Here is a 10540-nt window from a genome sequence, read left to right as displayed (position 1 = left end):
AGTAGTCATTTTAGCTCCATTTCTTCTCATTTTCACAAATAGTCTCAATAAGAGTTTAAAACCTGAAACAAAGCAAATACTAGCATAATATCTTAATAAAACAACATAATAAACAGAAAATGCTGTAAATATCTATGGATTTCAAGCTAAATATACGATATAAAATCGTGTTATCAAATTCCCCCAAACTTGAACCTTTGCTTGTCCTCAAGCAAAATAATAAGATAAAGATAGGAGGACAGCGAAATGAAATACGCTTCCACCACGTCGTTCGGTCATACTCAGCTACAGAGTGCTCTTATTTGAAAATAATGCTGCAGATCCTAGCAATAAACTTATAGTAGCGACACTAGACAACTCCCAGCGTGCATACCAATCCGAATCATGCCATTATAGCTTAACCTTGACTCGTCATCATGTTTTACCCTTTTCATTCGCGTGCAATCACATTAAGACCATTATCTTGACACGCACATAGCAAAGTAGTCGGTTAGTGACTATGATCCTTCTTATGGAGTTCTGGCACATTTATGTGGTATACTCCTTAGCGCTCATTTGTAGATTGTGGGGAATCCGACAATAGTCCTTCCTACCAAGTTCAGTACCAGATAGCTTCTGAACCAATCAACAATGAGTTTTTAAATCCTTTATATTTGAGATTTGTGACCGTTAGGTTAAATGATCTTGTGAGGATCACCTTACTTAGTAGGCACATTTCTATTAGCGGTTAAGCACATAATTATTATTATAAGGATCATACACTTATATTCATCGACTCTCTGCGTAGTTGGTATCTAAGACGGTGCCGACTGCTAGAATATACTAGTAAGGGTTACTTCAAAAATTAAAGTCGATTGTTTCGGTATAAAGGGTATTCAAATCGGTTACGCATACTTGGGGGTTTTAGAGTGTCGGGACAATAAGGGTATTGTCTTGAATCTTTATTGATTTCTATGCGTTGAGTATTTGAGTATCTTCGTATTTCTCGAACGTGTGGGGTTATGCGTTTCTCAAACGTCCTCAATGCATGTGAACTACTCCTCATTGTTGCGGTTGCGGGAACTGCTTGTGCCTCTTGTACGAACACGGCGCCGTCTATCAGTAGGAGAGCCATTTACACGAATGTTAAGATCATGAAATTGTGTAGCAATTTCGGTGTATTGACCTTCGTTCCTAATAGCGTAGTCACAGTGCTCTTGTTGCATCTCTCGAATAAGCCTTAGTGTTTCGTTTTGATTAGTCTGCATAGCTTGAAAGAGTTGGTCTTGGCGTTGAATTGCAGCATACATGGCATCAAGAGTCATAGGCGGAGGGTTGTTTTGAGGCGGTGGGTTGACATCAGCTTGTGCTTGGTTGAATTCTTCTTCCATTGCATCCACAGGCTCATTATGATGTTCAGGTTGGTTATCTTGAGGATTATCATTAATACGCCTCCAACGCTGAATGTAACGGATGTTGATTTGCTCTGGGCATGGCAGGATGACATAAGGAATCAGAACTTTGTTGACGACCAAAGTGTAGTGGCCATCATGACGGGGTGAAACCAAGTGAGAGTCACGACAGTAAGTGAGATCAAGGGATTGAGCAGGCATCATAAGATGAGAGAGGGAGATGAGGTCATCACCGAGACCTAAGGCACAGGCCAAGGAGGTAATAATGCCGCCAAACATGAAGGGGTTTGTAGCGGGGGCGTTGATGCAGCCTTGGATGTGTTGGAGCATAAAAGGTGCGGCATTGAAACAGATATTATTTAGCGCACAGTATAAGAAAAATAATTCATTTTGGTTTACCTTGTGGTTGTTGGATCTTGCAAAAATGGTGTGCCCCAAAACACGTTGAAAATAACGTATAGCGGGGTTTTGAATATGAGAAGCATGTAGAGTCCTCCAACCGGTAGGAATTTCGCCAGTAAGATTAAATCAAAATTCGAAAGCGAGTTCTTCCCAAGATCGACCATCGAGTTCTTGAAAGATTGTGCAGACAGCATTTGGTGCATTATTAAAATGCAAATACGTAGCGACTGCTTCTTGGTCCAAAGTAAATTCACGGTTAAACATCCGAAATTCGATGTTACTGGTTAAAAGTGGTTGATCAGAAGGAGTGTCGTAATTGAAGGAGCTTAGGAACTCTAAGACGAGCGGCTCATAAGTTGGTACGGGTTCGGTACAGAGATGGTGTAGGCTAGATTTTGTGAGCAAACGGTGACAGCATCTATGACACCCAGAGTTTCTAGACATTCGATGTTCATGAATTTCGTGGGAACAACCGAACATTCATAGAATGCGAGGTATTTGGTTCTTTGAGCATCGTTGTCTTCCTCTCGAAAGATAATATGTGAAAGGTCTGGAGGTGGTCTCTCAGGATGCACACTTCGGATGATTGAACCTGGAGGCATGATGTGTTTGGAAAAAGAGAGTGTGGAGATTAGAAGAATAGACAATGGTTTGGAGGTTGTGAAGAAAAGGAGTGGTGGTGTGTGGTTTTATAGTGAGGTTTGAAAATGGTGGAGTAAATATAGAATTAAAATGAAGTTATGGAGGTGTTTGAAGTTTGAATGGAATGGAGAAATGGGAAATGATGTAGAGTTAAAGAGGTGAATGATGGAGGATGAATGAGGTTTATGGTGTTTAAATGGAAGAAATGATGGGGAGAATGAAGAATATTGAATGATGAATTTTGAAATTCAAAATTCAAAATTCAAAGAGGGAGAATGTGGTCTGCGTGGTCAAACAGCCTGCTGCCCTTGGGAGACGCGCGTCTCAGGCAGTCAGTCTGCTGGGGGACAGGGTATGAAGACGGGCGTCTCCTGTCCTTCACTTGCAGAATGGTGGTCCCACAGAAGTGGAGACGTGCGTCTCCTAGCCTAGGGGGTGGTTTCCACGCATGCACTGGTTTGGACAGTTTCTGACAGGCATAATACAGGTTGATAGATTGTTCAGAATAGTGTCACATTTTAATACTATAAACAGCAAAAAGAATGGTAAGCAGAGCTGAATATATTATATGCGTTCAGGAATATATAGCAGTTAATAGTAGTGCAGTATAACACAGTAGCAGTAATGAAATGAAATAATGCATTTGGAATTAAAACTGATACTGAGTGTTGATAGAAACAGAATGTAAAAGTGCAGAAAATAAAATTCTAAACTAGAAATTGGAAATTGCTAAAACTAGAAATAAAATCTAATAATCTAAGCGTTAATATCTAGCCACGTCTGTTGTTGTGCACATTAGAATAAATGTGTTTGAAAACTTCGTCGAATTGAGCATTGACGGTGTCGATGAAATTGAAGAAGTGCATTTGCAGAGTGTGTAACTCGTTGCGCACATGTTGTACTTCGTGTTGCAGTGCATCGAGGGCTTGCCCATGTGTGTTCTGATTAGGAGCAGGCTCGATCCTCGGAGGAGCATTTCTTGGGGCCACTCAGTAATGGGTTCATCTTCAGGAAGAGGCTCATATTCAGGAATGGGTTCATCTTCAAGAAGAGGCTCATATTAAGGCACATGATCATCCTCAGGCATAGGTTCGTATTCAGGTTCAAGGTAATCTATGGGTATATTTCCATTTTCATAGTATCCAAGAGGAGTGTCGGGGTCAGAATTTTGTTCTGCTACATACATGTCATCATCCAAATGTTCATAAGCTTGTGGTGTCTCTGGAGATGATTCTCTTTTAGGGATTTGACCATAGTAAATCCAGTTAGCAGGGTTGTGTACACTCGCCCTAGGACTCGGTAAGGTGAACTGATCCAGTACTTTATTATCAATGAGTAAATCAAACTGATCAGGTCCCAGGTTACCAATGATACCTCGATTAAAGCAGAAGCGAACGTTCATAGAGTTGTGGGAACCAAAAGGTGTCAATCTAAGTAGTGGTGTTCTCAGACCTATGGCATTTGCAATCATAGTGACAAATCCGCCGATCAAAATAGGTGAAACTTCGTCTTGCGTGATGCGCTCGAAGTTTGTTAGCATGAATGCGATGGCGTTGACCGAACGATTTTGAGAGGTGCAGAACATGATGAATAACTCTTCTCTAGAAACTTCAGTGATATTATCGGGTTTACCGAAGATGTAGTGAGCGATGATCTTCTGCAAGTATCTGAAAGCAGGGTTATGGATGTTCTCGGATTGAAACTCGTTCTCTTCAGGGTTATCGTTTCCAGTGATCTTACCCCAAAATCTTTCCAACTCCCAGTATGCAAGACTTTCTTCAGGTACTTTGGTGTATGCATTTGATCCATGAGGTAGTTCTAACATTTCAGCAAAATCTCGGATGCAAAACTGATATTCTAAACCAAAGAGTTGAAAGAGGATAACTCCTTTCCACAATCCTTGTCCACAGTTTGGCAGATAGGTCAAAGAGCTCAAGAATTCTAGAGTGAGCTTTCGGTAAGTACTAAACTTGCGGAACAGGTGAGAACCGGTCCAACCGATTTGGTTCAGCAAGTGCATGACGCTTTCTTCGATACCTAGCCTTTCCATAGTCGGGTGGTGAGGATAGCGAGTCAAATCCATTTGCCTCTCAGCCAGCTTAGCATATCTCGCTTCTTGCCCTCAACACGGAACACAACTTCCATATTGTCAACTTCTTGCATCTCGATGAGTTAGTAGTTAAGAAAGCCTATAAGTTGAAAATATTAAAATTAAGTTAGAGCTAGGCTAGTTTTGTTTAAAAAGGAAAAATAAAGAGAAAAATAAAATAAAAAGCGTAACGAGTTATAATAATAATTATAATTATAAAAAGGAAAGATTTCACGATTTAAAGATAGCGGTTATAATTATAGTAATTATTATAAAATGTAGGAAAAAACATAAAAATATAGAAAAATTAAAATAATTCAAAAATAGAATAGAATATTTAAATAAAAAAAAATTAAAATTAAAAATAAAAATAACTGTGGGTTGTCTCCCACCAAGCGCTTTGTTCTATGTCGTAAGCTCGACGATTTTAAAATAGAAAATTATTTTTCTAAATGAGCGGGCAGCTCGTCAAGTTTAAAAATTTGAATGTTTTCATCGTGTTCGAGATGATGGTAATACTTAAGACGTTGCCCATTTACGACAAAAGGTTTGACGGTTTCTCCTTTGATTTCTATCGCTCAGCTCGGAAATATGTTAGTGATTTCGAAAGGACCAGACCACCTAGATCGTAACTTTCCAGGAAATTATTTTAGTCTAGAATTAAATAGAAGTACTTTATCACCTATGCTAAATTTTTTCCTAGATATACGCTTGTCATGCCATTTTTTCGTTCTCTCTTTATAGATTTTGGCGTTTTCGTAAGCGTCTTGTCTAAGTTCGTCTAATTCGTTTATGTCTAGAAGTCGTTTCTCACCAGCGGTAGTGTAGTTTAATTTTAAATTTTTAATGGCCCAATAGGCTTTATGTTCTAACTCTACCGGAAGGTGGCATGATTTTCCATAAACGAGTTTGAATGGGGTAGTTCCAATTGGAGTTTTGAAAGCTGTTCTATAAACCCATAAAGCTTCATTTAACTTGGATGACCAATCCTTTCTAGATATAGCAACAGTTTTCTCCAATATTTGCTTTATTTCGCGGTTAGATACTTCAACTTGTCCGCTTGTTTGTGGATGGTATGGTGTAGCTATTCGATGATTTACTCCATATTTTCGAAGGAGTTTTTCAAGGATTCTTGAAATGAAATGGGACCCACCATCGCTAATTACCAGTCTTGGCACACCGAACCTAGGAAAGATTAAGTTTTTGAAGAGTTTGATAACTACTCGTATATCGTTTGTAGGAGAAGCGATAGCTTCTATCCATTTCGAAACGTAATCGACAGCTACGAGTATATATTGATTTCCGAATGATGATGGAAACGGACCCATAAAGTCTATTCCCCAAACTTCAAATATTTCTACTTCTAGAATGCCCTTTTGAGGCATTTCGTCACGTCTCGAGATATTTCCGGTTCGTTGGCATCTATCACAGTTTAATACAGCAAAATAAACGTCTTTCCACAGGTTGGGCCAGAAGAGTCCAGATTGAAGGATTTTGGCGTAGGTTCTAGATGTGCTATGGTGTCCTCCACATGGTGCAGAATGACAATGTGTTATTATGCTTCCTATTTCTTCCTCGGGTACACAACGTCTAAAGATTCCATCGGGGCCTCTTTTGAAAAGGAGGGGGTCGTCCCAATAGTAATGTTTTAGGTCATGGAAGAATTTCTTCTTCCGTTGGTAACTTAGATCAGGAGGAAGTACACCAGCAACTAGGTAATTTACGAAGTCTGCATACCAAGGTGTGTCAGAGCGGGCTAAAGCTACTTCTGCAAAGTTATTGGTTTCAGTGATTGGACGGTATGGTTCTAATTCATTAGCTTCCAACTGAGAGATGAGTCTTTCGTAAGGGAAATCATCGTCAATTGGTACTTGTTCGGGTTTCAGATTTTCCAGTCGAGAGAGGTGATCTGCTACGAAATTTTCAGTTCCCTTTTTATCTTTAATTTCCAAGTCGAACTCTTGTAATAAAAGGATCCATCTTAACAGTCTCGGTTTGGCGTCATTCTTGGTTAAAAGGTACCTAATAGCGGCGTGGTCAGTGTATATGATTATTTTGGCTCCTACCAAGTAAGAACGGAACTTATCTAATGCGAATACGACAGCTAATAGTTCTTTTTCTGTCGTTGCGTAATTCATTTGAGCTTCGTTTAGTATATGACATGTAGTTTCTTATCTTTTCTTTGTCCTAGAACAGCTCCTACAGCATAATCGCTTGCGTCGCACATTTTTTCGAAAGGCTCATTCCATTCGGGAGGTTGCATAATCGACTCAGAGATTAATGCTTGTTTAAGCGTACGGAATGCTTCAGTGCATTTATCGTTAAAAATGAATTCGGCGTCTTTCATCAGTAATTCGGTTAAGGGTTTGGTTATTTTAGAGAAATCCTTAATGAAATGTCGGTAAAAACCAGCGTGTCCTAGAAAACACCTTATTTCTCTAACTGTTTTGGGAGGTTGAAGGTTTTCGATAATTTTGATTTTAGCTTTATCCACTTCGATCCCTCTATCGGATACGATGTGTCCAAGTACGATTCCTTGTCAAACCATGAAATGGCATTTTTCCCAATTAAGGACTAGGTTAACGCTTACGCATCGTTTAAGTACCAATTCAAGGTTCTCTAAACATGTTTCAAAACTTCTTCCACAGACAGAGATGTCGTCCATAAAGACCTCCATTATTCCATCCAGGAAGTCGGAAAATATTGCCATCATGCATCTCTAGAAGGTTGCGGGTGCATTGCAAAGTCCGAAAGGCATTCATCTATAAGCGAACGTACCATAAGGACAGGTAAACGTGGTCTTTTCTTGGTCGTCAGGGTGGATAGGAATTTGGAAAAATCCGGAGTATCCATCCAGATAACAGAAATGTGAGTGTTTAGCTAGGCGTTCGAGCATTTGATCTATGAATGGTAAAGGGAAATGGTCTTTTCGGGGGGCTTTGTTTAGCTTCCTATAGTCAATGCACATTCTCCATCCAGTTTGGGTACGTTGTGCTACAGATTCGCCTTTTGCGTCAGTGATTACAGTAACTCCTCCTTTCTTTGGTACGACATGAACAGGACTAACCCATTTACTATCGGATATTGAATATATGATTCCGGCTTCTAGCAGTTTTTGGATTTCCTTTTTAACCACATCGCTCATAATGGGATTTATTCGTCTTTGATGTTCCCTAGAGGTTTTACAATCTTCTTCGAGCATAATGCGGTGCATACAGAGGGAAGGACTTATTCCTTTTAGATCTGATATGTTATATCCTAAAGCGGTTGGGTATTTTCTTAGGACGGTGAGTAATTTTTCAGTCTCGGTTTGTCCTAAATTGGCGTTAACTATAACTGGTCGGTTAAGTTCTTCGTCTAGGAATTCGTACCTAAGGTCGGTAGGTAGTGTTTTAAGTTCTATAGCAGGTTTCTTAGGCCCAGGTATAGGATTAGGAGTTAATGCCAAACATTCACTCAGGTGGTTATCTTGATATTCCCCACGCCAGTTGTCATCTTCAAAAATTGGCGCATAGGAATTCTTAAGATCTTGGTTTCCTTATGTGGTTCGGATTTTATTTCATTTACACACTCGTCGATTATGTCGGCAGAGCAGCATGTGTCAATTATAGAAGGTGCTTTTAGGAATTGGGAAAGAATAAATTCGATTTTCTCTTCTCCTACTTCGAAGGTAAGCTTTCCTCGCTTAACGTATATAATTGCACCAGCGGTTGCTAAGAATGGTCTTCCTAATATGACCGGGATGTTAGAATCTTCTTGGATATCCATTATGATGAAGTCAGTTGGGATGTAGAATTGGCCTACACGCACAGGGATATTTTCTAACATTCCTACAGGGTATTTAACTGAACGGTCAGCTAGTTGAAGAGACATTCTCGTTGCCTTAAGCTCACCCAGATTTAGTTTCTTACAGGTTGAAAAAGGCATCAAACTAACACTGGCTCCTAAGTCGCACAAGGCTTTTTCTATAATAGTCTTTCCTATTACGCAGGGTATAGAAAAGCTACCAGGATCTTTCAGTTTGGGAGGCATGTTATTTTGGATGATAGCGCTACATTCAGCGGTAAGTGTTATAGTTTCGTTATCCTCGAGTTTCTTTTTGTTCGATAGAATTTCTTTCAAGAATTTAGCGTACGAAGGCATTTCAGTTATGGCTTCTGTGAATGGTATGGTTATGTTTAATTGTTTCAGAAGTTCTACAAATTTTTTAAATTGTGCTTCGGTTTTGGATTTAGCTAATCTCTGAGGGTAAGGAATTGGTGGCTTATAAGGTGGTGGTGGAACGTAAGGTTTTTCTTTTTCAGGTTCCACTTCGTTGTTGTTCTCATTGGTCTTAGCAGTTTGATCACCAGTTGATGTCTTTTTGGTTTCCTTTGGCTCTTGTTGTGACATGGGTGCGTTTTGAGTTCTAGGATCGATAGGTCCATCGTAGTTCGTTCCACTTCGTAGTGTTATCGCGTTCGCATGTCCTTTAGGATTAGGTTGTGGTTGAGCAGGAAACGTGCCAGCAGGGGCAGCAGTAGGTGCATGTTGTTGGGCTACTTGTGAAACTTGAGTTTCTAACATTTTGTTATGTGTAGCTAAGGCATCTACTTTGTTCGATAATTGTTTTAGTTGCTCGCTATTATGGATGTTTTGATTTAGGAAGTCCTTATTGGTTTGTTGTTGGGAAGCTATAAAGTTTTCCATCATGATTTCTAAGTTCGACTTCCTAGGGGCGTTTTGAGCAGCTACAGGCGCTTTTTGATAGCCAGGTGGGACAGCAGGTGCTTGTCCAGGCGCGTACAACACATTGTTATTCTTATACGAAAAGTTTGGATGGTTTTTCCATCCAGGGTTGTACGTGTTAGAATAAGGGTTTCCTTGAGCATAATTTACTTGATCAGATGGGATACCAGTCAAGAGTTGACATTTGGCAACTGCGTGTCCAGTTAATCCACAAATCTCGCAATTAGGTGCTACGGCAGCAGCGGTGGCTGAAGGAGTGATGGTTAAGTTTTCAATCTTTTGAGTTAAAGCGTCTACTTTAGCGTTAACGCGGTTTATACCACTTACTTCGTACATTCCTCTTTTGGTTTGGGTTTTCTCTAGAGCGGCTCGTTCTCCACCCCATTGGTAATGGTTTTGTGCCATGTTCTCTATGAGATTGTACGCTTCATCATGGGGTTTGTCCATTAGTGCTCCGCCAGCAGCGGCATCTATAGTCATTTTAGTGTTATAAAGGAGACCACCATAGAAAGTATGGATGATCAGCCATGGTTCGAGTCCATGATGAGGGCATAGTCTAAGCATGTCCTTGTATCGTTCCCAAGCTTCGAAGAGTGATTCATTATCTTTCTGGGTAAATCCGTTGATTTGACCTCTTAGCATAGCGGTTTTGCTAGGCGGAAAGTATCTCGCTAAGAATACTCTCTTCAATTCGTCGCATGTAGTTATGGAATTAGAAGGTAGGGATTGAAGCCACGCTCTAGCTCTATCTCTCAAGGAGAAGGGAAAGAGACGTAATCGAATAGCTTCGGAACTAACATTGTTAGCTTTGACAGTGTCGGCATATTGCACGAACACAGATAAATGGAGGTTGGGGTCGTCTGCAGGGATTCCATAGAATTGGTTCTGTTGAACAGCTTGTACCAACGAAGGTTTCAGTTCGAAATTGTTCGCCTCAATCGCAGGTGGTGCGATACTTGAGTGCGGTTCAGCGCGTGAAGGAGTGGCATAGTCTCTAAGAGGACGAATAGCAGCCATCTCTAACTTCGGGGTAATTTGATTGATTTGATCAGTAAAGGTCAATTCCTGATTAATCGGGATGGGTGCTACTTCGGGAAGGTTGCGAGCTTGACGTTTGACGTTAATGAAACGTTCGATCTCATTGATTCGTTGTATTAAATCTCCTCCTTGTGAACGAGTATTTGGCATACAATCGTCCAGAAAGAAAGGAAAGAATTGCCCTAGTCTCTACGGTGTAACAGTGAGTTACGATATCGACTTAAATAGTCCCCGGCAACGGCGCCAAAAA

The 10540-nt window shown here is 40.3% G+C and overlaps 1 non-coding gene across 1 annotated transcript; it reads left to right on the top strand.

The window, feature by feature from the left end:
• Window positions 1-9787: 9787 nt before the first annotated feature.
• On the top strand, window positions 9788-9894 carry LOC131645358 (small nucleolar RNA R71). Its single transcript, XR_009296987.1, has one exon. It is a non-coding gene; the product is annotated as a small nucleolar RNA R71 (small nucleolar RNA).
• Window positions 9895-10540: the final 646 nt, after the last annotated feature.

The sequence above is a fragment of the Vicia villosa genome, linkage group LG1 (genome assembly GCF_029867415.1).
Source record: "Vicia villosa cultivar HV-30 ecotype Madison, WI linkage group LG1, Vvil1.0, whole genome shotgun sequence".
NCBI classification, from domain to species: Eukaryota; Viridiplantae; Streptophyta; class Magnoliopsida; order Fabales; family Fabaceae; genus Vicia; species Vicia villosa.
This window is presented reverse-complemented; position numbering and strand designations above follow the sequence as displayed.